Raw genomic sequence first — 10,306 nt, forward strand, 5'->3', positions numbered from 1 at the left:
CTAAAGTCTTCTGAGTTGTGAGGTGAAATGTAATGACCCATGATAGACACGGAAGTAGACTTTTAGGCCAGGTCAGCTACAAAACTTGGATAAAAGACTATGGCTGGTCACTCTGTGAATAAAATGTAATGTAGGATGATTTTCTTGTTTTTACCAAGTAAGAACTCATAATAGATGCAAGTGGAGCTACTCAGGGATACAATGCTTCCACCAGCACTGCAGGAATTTGACCTCTTTTTGTAGAGTACGTGTCCTAAAAACTGCCTAGTGCCAGCCTGTGTTGGAAGCAGGACGTGCACATTACCTGCAAGGAGCCAGCAAAGAGTCTGTGAAATCACTTGAGTATACACAGCTTCATTCTTATTAACTGAAGAAAGAGCTGAGCTTTCTTCAGACTTAAACCAGACCTTATACCATGAGGATAGTGCACATTTAATAGGTTTCCTCCTGGTCTTTTACACCTACACAGGTACATTAAGGATAAATGATCCTTGGCAAGCATTTTTGCATGGAATTCATCTTTGATGTAACACTCTCATGCCACCCAGAATTTTAGTTAAGGCATGAATATGAAATCAAGGCCAAAGTAGCATTGATGGAGTTACAGTACAAATGAATTCGGTCCAATTTTCACTTCAGTTTCATATCTGGCATAAAAGACCAAGGAATGTCCCAGGAATATGGTCCAGGTTGAACTCATTGTTAAGCTCTTTGCAACATGGATTTTCTTTTGCTAAAATAACGTCCTGTAACCTGATAGTTGTCCCTTGCTGCCAACAGAAGGCCAATAATAACACCAAGTCTCCCTTACCATTTATCAACTCTTCACTGAAAATAATATTACAAAATCCTTATAAATTTGGTTGTGGAACATACAGGCTTGGAAAGAGAGTGTTGTGCCAAGAAATCATTTTTAAATGCTCTCAGCTATCTTGCTTTTATCACTAATCTGGGCTAGCCAGAAGATTGTCCCTGGAGATCATTGGCAGGGAGGTAATGCACATGTGGCTCTAGTACATAGCATGCAGGTTCCTCATCTTCTGACCAAGGTTCAGGCAAAGGCCTGATCATCCATTGGGATGCATCTCACAGAGCCAGAGAGAGCTACAGCACAGACACCCGCCTCTGACCCAAACATCCTCTCTAAACAGTCCTTCTAGGACAAGATTCCTCTGACCACAGGAAATAGCTGCTTTAGGACAGGATGATTCACACCCTAGAAGTGCTTATTTCTCTTTGCTGACTGCAAAGGAGCTGAGGGTGATGGGCAAACACCATGTATGAACACTGCAAGCATCTGTGTTTGATTAGATGAATCACACGCCTTGTGACCTTTACGTTAGTCTTTTAGATTTCTCTTCAAACACAGTCCCAGAGCTAGGGGAGTGCAAACGTCACTACCCTAAAAGGATACATTGGAGGCAGCGTAATTCTGAAACAGCCCTATAATAAATAATTACCCCAACCATACCTGCTTGTGACTGGGAGCAATATTTTCCTGCTGACCTTTACCAACAAAAATTGTAACAAATTCCAACTTGGCTTCTCTGTGCAAGCAAATTTGGTTTGCACTTAGGTATCTCTGTTTCTATATCAAGGAATAATATTGCTTTTTTTACCATGATTACGTAAACAAACGTTCAGAGTCATATGTAGCATGGGCCCAAGGAGCCAAGTATTTAGCACCCTCATCCTGTGACCTTCAATGAAAACAAAATTGCTCACCACCTTGCAATACATGCCAAACATCTCAGCAATATCCACACTGCTTTTATTGCATTATTGGGTTAAATCCACAGCAAGATTTAGTCAAAAATGAAATTTTGTTAAGGAATGTTTAAGCTGCAAGTGGAGTTTTGTTTTTAAAAACAATAAAAGTAACAGCAATCCAAGGATACGAAGGTATAAGGCACAAAGCCCATGTCTTAGCAAAGGAAATAGGAACAGATGACACTACATATGCCACAGGCAGTTAGTTAGAGGAGCTTGCCAACAGCACAATGTGTTACTATACGGGAAGCCTGAGTTTAGAAGCGACAAGAACTTGTTGAAACTGTTCTGCTGAAATGGTTTTCAACAGAAAAGGGCTTTTCAACAAAACAGACCTTTTTGCAAAAAAATAAAAATAAAAATAAAAAAAACCTTTCAGTTTAAATTTAAAGTACATTAGTAATGAAAAACTGTTTTTTAACCAGAAAGGAGATGGGCTTTGGTGGGTTGCCAAAAATCAAAGGGATGGGGGAGCGTTGCGTTTGTCGGTTTGCTGGCTGAAAGGCTTTCCTTGTTGGCGATGCTAAAGAAATCCAAAATATTATCATTTTTCAGCATTTTATTTCTGGCAAGATTCTGTCCCAGCAATTTGCTTGCATCATGACATTTCATTGGGAAAAGGTTAATTTTCAAACAACTCTAGTAACAATCGCATGGCTTCCTCCTTTCTCTTGTTACTGGATACCACAGGAGAACATAATACTTAAAGCAGTAACAGCACTGAAGGCAAAATGCTGTGCATTGTTTTTCTTTAGACTACTTGCGATCATGGACAATTCCACATGGAACTGCAAACAAAGCAGTCTTTAATTAACAACATTTGAAATACACCCTGTTCTCAAGAGCTCTGCTTGGCAAAAAGAGAAAGACAAAAAAGCCTCAAAATGGCATCTTCATGTTACTCTGCAAGCCCACCTAAAGGAACAGTGAACCTGCTGCCTATGTGTAAATATCTTATTTTCTAGGCTTTATACCACATTCTGCTATTCCCAAATCTTCCAGAGGAGCAGCACTTGCAGCACCTTTACAAAGACTAATAAGGATAAACTTAGCTCTCAGCTCACTTGCTGAGCTGGCTGGATGAAAGCCACCTTTGAAAGAGGAACCACGCGACCGCAATAGCACCAGCGATATAGTCACACAAGAACCTCCAGTACAGTGTTGTGCCCACAGACCTTTTGCAAGAGCACAGGCCTCTAAGTTCACAGCCGTGAAGAAATCCCCAAAATCAAGGATTTGGGTGGCTGAACCCAGCTTTACCTCCCACTGCCATCTCAACTGCGGGTCTGGGGCTCTTGGGTCAGCTCGGTAAGGAGGTCCTCCTATTTACTGCCAGGCTCTCTATTCCCGGTACTGAGCCCACTCCACTCTGTGTGAGAGAAAGGCATTGCTTGGACAGTGATATTAATTGAGCATGGTATGTAATGTGAACAATGTGTTGAATAGTTATGCATAACATTGGTTATGATGAAACAGACTATGTCTGTGTATCACTGGACCATATAATACACTGAGCTGAATGACATCTATGATATGCTGGAGTAGGGCGGGTGCATGCGGGTGTGGGGGTAAAAAAACATTTATGTTTTTTCTCAGCTTTTTCCCTCTGGGGAAACAATAAAGATACATTCAAATGAAATGGTGATATTTTCCAAAACCAAATACATTAACGGTACTGATTTCATAATGCTTATAACTTGAAAAATTATAAGCATTTAATGGCCTGAGTGCAAGTGATAGAAAATTAATATATACAAAATAGGAATGGCACAACTAGAGAAAGGATATCCTTAGTTAGTACTCAATTTGAATCAGCAAAAACTAGATACAAGAAGGACACTTAAACCTCTTGTGTTCTCAGAATTGTTACAGTGTGCCTCTGAGAACATACTATGCTGTCACTTTTTCCAGGAAACAGCAGTGGTCAATATTTCAGGAATAAAAAAGCAGAGCCAATAGGAAAATCTCTTTTTTTATTTTTTTTTGTTTGTTTTCATTTTCATAGATTAACCATTTTTACAACAATGAAAAATAACTTTTTCTTGGCAAGAAGTTTTAAAAAGATCGTCAAACATATCCTGAAAGATAATTTACCAAAAAAAAGTATCTTTTGGCAGGGTCTGATTAAAGTACTGTTTTTAGGGGCAGCATTTTAAGATTAAAATGAAAAAGTCATTTGGAGTGCCAGCCATTACAGAGATATTATCTCATTATTGTAGTTTATCTGTCCCACTCAGGGATCTAAATCACCAGTGTGTAGATTTCTTGCATAATGCTAATAATAAGGAGCATCAATGAGAGAGGTCACTAATTTGAAGTCAGTTGCCTGCTGTTCCAGGATCAGTTGCTTGAACCTCTAAAGTGTCCTTTCAGCTGGGCCTAGGGCTCCCTTGACGTCCTTCTAGTGAGAAAGTAACCTCCCTTTGACCTGTTTTATGGGCTCTAAAATTGCTCCCTTACTTAGGAACGCCTCTTCTGTGGCCAGGGTGGGGGGGCCAGGCAGCCACAGCTCCTCTGCTGCTCCTGAGACAAGCGGCAAGTCCCGCTCCCATGGAAGGATTCAAATAATGGATTTTTCCAATGTAATAGGATTATGAGATTTTTTTAGTGTCCATCTGTGATTCTATCAAGCATTAGGTGGAGATATAGCTGAAAACTGACTGAGCTTTGAAGCTGGGACTGTAGAGCTCTGAAATCTCACAAGCACACTTACTGCATATTTATAAGATAGCTTTAAAGAAATGAGTCAACAAAATCTATCCCTGGTGTGCTTATTATGATGGGCTAATTTAAAAAAAGGGGGCTGAGAGACAACCTGGGGACTGGAAAGCATATTGTACAGCAATGAATAGGTCTGTTTAGACAGGTAGATATAAGGTACATTTGTGGTGATTTCCTTCTATTTGGGCCTAGGCAGGTTTTCTTTCCACAAAGAAGAATATGGTCTTTTATTCTCTGCTTTATTCAAGTAGTTGTGAACCCAACATGTCCTTAGTATTGTGTGACAGCCTGCTGAGGAAATGGTTCAAAATAATGAGGGATGGGATTCAGCAAAATATTGTTCATATTTATACTTCCATACACATCTATACAAAGGCTCTGCAATAGCAGCAGCATTCTGATCTACTGATTTTCTTCTTTGCAGACCCCGCAGAGGCACAATAACAAGAGAAAAATAATAAAGAAGCCATTTAAAGATCAGCGACCGTGCTTGGTATGAATATTTTTTTTAAATGAGGCAGACCATGAGAACATAATGTGTCCATACAGTGCTGTGCTTCATACACTCAGAGAAAAATAATTCATGAAGAGAGCATTTCAAATCTATTAAAATGTTCCCACTTCCTATTCCACCAGCTTCACCAGTTAAGAATAGCAAGAAAGGTTAAAGATTTAATGGATGTAGAGATTGAACTTGCTGTCATTTTCAGACCCTCCCAAATATAGCCAAAGGCCTCTGCCCATGCTGTGCGTTACCACTGTCTAAATAAGCTTCCTATATTTTATCTGACTTTTGGATAAACAAAGGCTTTCAGTCCCTAGGGCTCTGTACCCCAAAATATGAAAACATTGCATTATTTTCTTTTTCTCTATGGCAAAAATATATGCTGGTTTATTCCTGTCTTCAGTCTGGGGAATTTAATTTTTAAAAGCTGCATTACCAGATTCTGCATAACTGGGAAAAGCTACTAGGAATACCCCTGATCTGACCATACATATTCTTCCATTTCCCATCAAGGCATATGATTCCATTTGGAATAGGAAAATTTTCAAATTTTGGAAAACGACATCATTTTTACAACCCTGAAACATTCTGGTCTGAAACTAAAAAGTTGGGCATCACCCTAGCTAGTCCTGGCTCCCCAGGACTCATCAGACTGCTGTCACATCATCCAAGCCAGCCAGGGAGGCCACTTCCACCGAATAAGGATTATAACATCCCCCAAACTCCCTTCTCAAGGCAGGCTTTGCAGGACTTTCAAACTAATGGCAATTCAATCTGGAGCAAATCCCAAAAGTGGAAACCTTCCTGTGATTCACTGAAAATGCATCAAAGAGGAGAGGCATCTGTAAGGCATTTAGATTTTTACAAATTGGCATTTTCCAACAAAGACTTGCTTTGTCAGGAAATTCCTGGCCAGCTCTAATCAGGAATGCATCTGGGAATGAAATATTTTGTCAGATCTATGTGTAAGGTGGATTTAGCCAAGGAACGAAAGGGATGTGACACGCTGATCAGTGATCCAGAAGATCAAAGGACATAAATTAGGAGAGCATGGAAATAAAGAGCAAAATTCTTTACTTGCAGTTAAACTAATTTAACATCACACATGATCAGACTTTCTACAAAAGCTCAGTGTTTATTAGTGATAAACACAGCTCTAATCTAAAGGGACTGGAGAATAGGGAGGAGAGGAGACCTATGCAACCATAATCAAAGAATGTGACTTGGAGCACACACTACACACGTCAGTGGTAATGGGGAGAAAGCAGGGATTATAATCTGTCCTTTTCCACTAGTAACTCTGTGCTTGATTACCAATGCAGGAGGGTATTTATCTTCAGTAAATTTAAGACAGTTCAGAAAGGCAGTTTAAAACAAACAAGGAAACAGAACCCTGTGGGTCTTGGGAAGCAGTCACAGTTCAGTTGGACAGTAGATTTAATTTCTCAGAAGTAATGTTATTCACCTTAAATTTTTGCACTAGCCTTTAAAAAATGCTATAGAAAAAATGAGGTCTTCAGGGCATTATTTACAGGAAGGCACAGTGTCAACAGGAGATAGTTCAAGTCCTCCTCTGAGCAAGAGGATTTAGAATTACATCTCCTATTTTTCCAACCATTAAACTGTTGACTCTTCTGGCATAAGACTGACAATGTGGTTTCAAACCCCCTCAAGCAGAGAAGGAACTCAGCTTTGAGCTCCAGAACTTCACATCTTCCCCAGGGCTCCACCTACCTCCTCCCACATCACCAGCTCCATGTCCCTCCTTCCACGCCATGTAGCTTCACTCCCTTGTCCTGAGCCCAAGCCATTGTCCTGCAGCGGGTTACAACAGTTTCCCTATTTGGATATAAACCCCTCTGAGGAGGCACTTGCCTGAGCCATAGGATATACATTTCCACCCAGACACCTTTTACTTGCCAGAAGCTACTTGACCTGAAGCAGTGACCCCCACCATAACTTTGCAGGTTAAAGAGTATCACTCAGAAATTGCCTCCAGTCCATTGGTGGTTTGAGACATGAATTACACCAGCTGAACGCTACAGCCATTTGCCTTAAAAAAAAAAGGGGGGGGGGGGAAATTTAAGAGAAAATAGTCCTTGTTTAAAACGCATGCTTAAATGCTTTCGTATATGGAATCCCTGATGTACTGGAACCACAGACACATCTGCAAGTTAAAGATATTTTCTTACCAAAACACTGAAGTATATAAAGCCAGCAATTTTAATTTAAGCCAAACATTCAACCAGTTATCAATTGTCATGAACACATGGAGGAAACTTACAGAGACAGAGAGTTAGTGAGTGTTTTGCTTGTTTATTTTCTGGCCTTCAGAATCATTAAATATTTTTCATAATGTACTCTGTAGCTGGAAAGCCCTGTATTTAAGGTGCTGGTTTTATTTTTCAGCCAGCCATTTAGCAATTCTAGCACTCAGGGACCTTCCAGATCCCAATATCCACAGGTATCAGGTCTCTGGTTTGTCACATCTGGAATAAAGAAAGCTTTGGACTGAACTGAGTGTGAGCAACTGTAATATGCAATTTGTAATAACTGGGAGCTGCATAACCTGTGCCATCTGGAAAGGCACAGATTTACACAAGCTTTTTGTGGAAGCAGAATGAATGGAAAATTTCAGTGTAGGAATACAGCTGAATCTGCACAGGCATATAGGATTTAGATGAGCCATGCAAGAGAAATGCCTCATGAATTGCAATTAACAGACTTAGTGCATTACAAGCCCTCTTAGATACAGATGTCACATACTCTGAGCTGGAGCCAGTTTGAGGCAGTAAGCACATACTCACCTGCTGAGGCAGTAAGCACATACTCACCTGCTGACTGGTGGAAATGACTGACTCCAGCGAACAAACTGTAAAATCAATTATTCACATCTCCTGTGTTGTTACGACCTACATGGCTACCAGCAGACTTGGAAAACCATGAAAGTTTGGGCTTGATTTTAGTATGTTCACAGGGAGGACCTTTATTTTTCACCAAGTAGAAGTTTTTTTAAAAAAATGACTGTTCCATTGTCAAAAGCAGAAATATATGTAATGTTTAAATCCTATCAACATGTCTTCTCCCAGTGGACTTTTTCCATTCATTCCACATCCTTTCACCACCTTTCTTTCCTTTAGCCCACATACATATCACTTTGTCCATTGACAGTTTAGGGAATCACTGTATTAAAAGTTTTTTTAGTTCTGGGTTCCTAACATGTTAATTATCAGGCTACAGAGGGTTGGTAACTTCCCTCAGTTTTTTACCTCCACTCTGGTCAAACACTGGCTGGCTGTTGACAAGTAGCTAAGAAGAAAAGATTGATGACGACTTCTGTTCCTATTAACTATACATCTATTCCTATCAACACCTATTATCTAGCCATCTCCCAGAAGAGTGCAGCTCTCCAAAGTACTGATAAAAGTATGGGAAGTTATAAAAGAATGAGTCTTTTTGGATCAAATCTTTAACAGAAAGAACAGGCCAAGAACAGTTATCGAGATACTAAAGATGAACCTGACTATAATTAAAATAATGCTCCATGGCAGTAAGGAAACTGAAATGAGGTATTTTGGGACAGGACCGCCCTAAAGCCTTGGGTATGGCTAAGCTCAGCTCCCGCCTATCCCCATCGTTATCTCTCATGTGATCAGCTGTGCAGTCCAAGGGGTGAGGGAAGGTGTGCAGTCCACTGACTGCTGCTCTTACTGCTGGTTCTCCTGACTCTGAAGGAAGAAGCCACGTGGTGCGAGCATGTGCTTTGCCAGTGCTGCAAAGGAAGTAAAATTATGTAAGATAGCATAAAGCAGAGATGCACTCCCCCGCAACTTCCCTGGAGAGCCTGTGCCTGGAAAACTGTGTACAGGGGTTTCTTGTTGAGCACAGAGCCGGATGCCTCTTGCGTTGTCTGAGGTAAAGGGTGGCTGCATTTAGAAACACTTCTGAAAAGTGATGACTGCTTGTTTCAGCTGTCATGGGTCACTGAAGGGGGCTGAGCTGATAACAAGCCAGCTCATAATGCATGCAGGCTGGTAAAAGGTACATTAAAGCTACTAGAGTGTCTTGGGGAATCACACTAGTCCAAGCTCCTCAGGTAGCTGGGCTCTGCAGTCCCACTTCTGATGGCTGCCAGACAGGCCTCTAGCTCAAGATGGGAACATGCTGGTGATGACAGAGCAAGAGCAGGTGACTGACACCTGCTCAGGAACAAAAGGGGACTCAGACATTTGCGGCCCAGGGTGTGTATCCAAACCCAGCAGCACACTGCTGCCCAGCCGCAGAAGTTCTACCCGGGATGTAACCAGAGCATGCAAACAGACACGCTGTCTCTCACATACACATGAAGGGAAGTTGATGCTGATAACAGCTGCTTATTCACAGATGGGGAAATTTAATCAAAAGAAAACAAAAAATGTTGTTCAGTTCTGCTTTTTTTTTCCTCCAGTGCCATTCTGTGACATCCACTTACTTTAAAAATAGATGTCATAGCAAAGATTTATACTTAATGTTTTGCTTGTCACAGAAGGAAGGAGAAGGGAGCTGATGAGAAGTAGGGAACTTTGGGAGTGGGGAGGGGTATTTATCCGGGGATGAAGATATTTGGAACTTAATTCAGCTTGAACTAAATTAACTAGAAAGGAAGGCATTAGTCTGTGCTCACTCAATGCAGGGTTCATTCCATGCACTCTGGAGCATTTTCTGCAAGACTGTGGGAATGAGTAAAGGCAGTCTCTGGAGGAAATCGGGTCAAGGAGAAGGAAGGAGAGTGGAGAAGGCGTTAGAGTGTTAAATTTGGCTTTAGGTAATTTTACCAGAGCTACCATTTCAGTAGAAATACTGTCTGCTTTCTACTATACAGCAACTACATTCCAATACCTATCAGTGGCGTGTCACAAATTAAATATGTGTAGTCATGTCATCGAAGCAGTAGTGATTTTAAGTAATTTGTTAATAAATGCAAACATTTTTAATCTCTGTTATCACTAGAAAACCCACACCAGTTCTGTTCTCCCTTGAGGTGAGTTATTGCAGTGCCCATAACACAGCATGCGCTATCCGGAAGATTAGTGCTGGCATCCTAGTTTACTTTCTGTGCCTTGTTCAGTGAATGAGGATATTCACTCAAGCAAAATTTCCCTTAAGCCTGGCAAAGTAGTTATCTGCAGTATTCATTAGCACCACTGGACAGGCTTGGGTATGCAAAGACCGTTGAGGGCATATTATTGTTCTCTTTCCCATATTTATAACTTACTATTTCCTCTTGCATACGTTTTTGCAAACATTTTTCCACTCTGAATTTCATCTCTG

This window comes from Dromaius novaehollandiae, chromosome 1, assembly GCF_036370855.1.
Source record: "Dromaius novaehollandiae isolate bDroNov1 chromosome 1, bDroNov1.hap1, whole genome shotgun sequence".
Lineage (NCBI taxonomy): Eukaryota > Metazoa > Chordata > Aves > Casuariiformes > Dromaiidae > Dromaius > Dromaius novaehollandiae.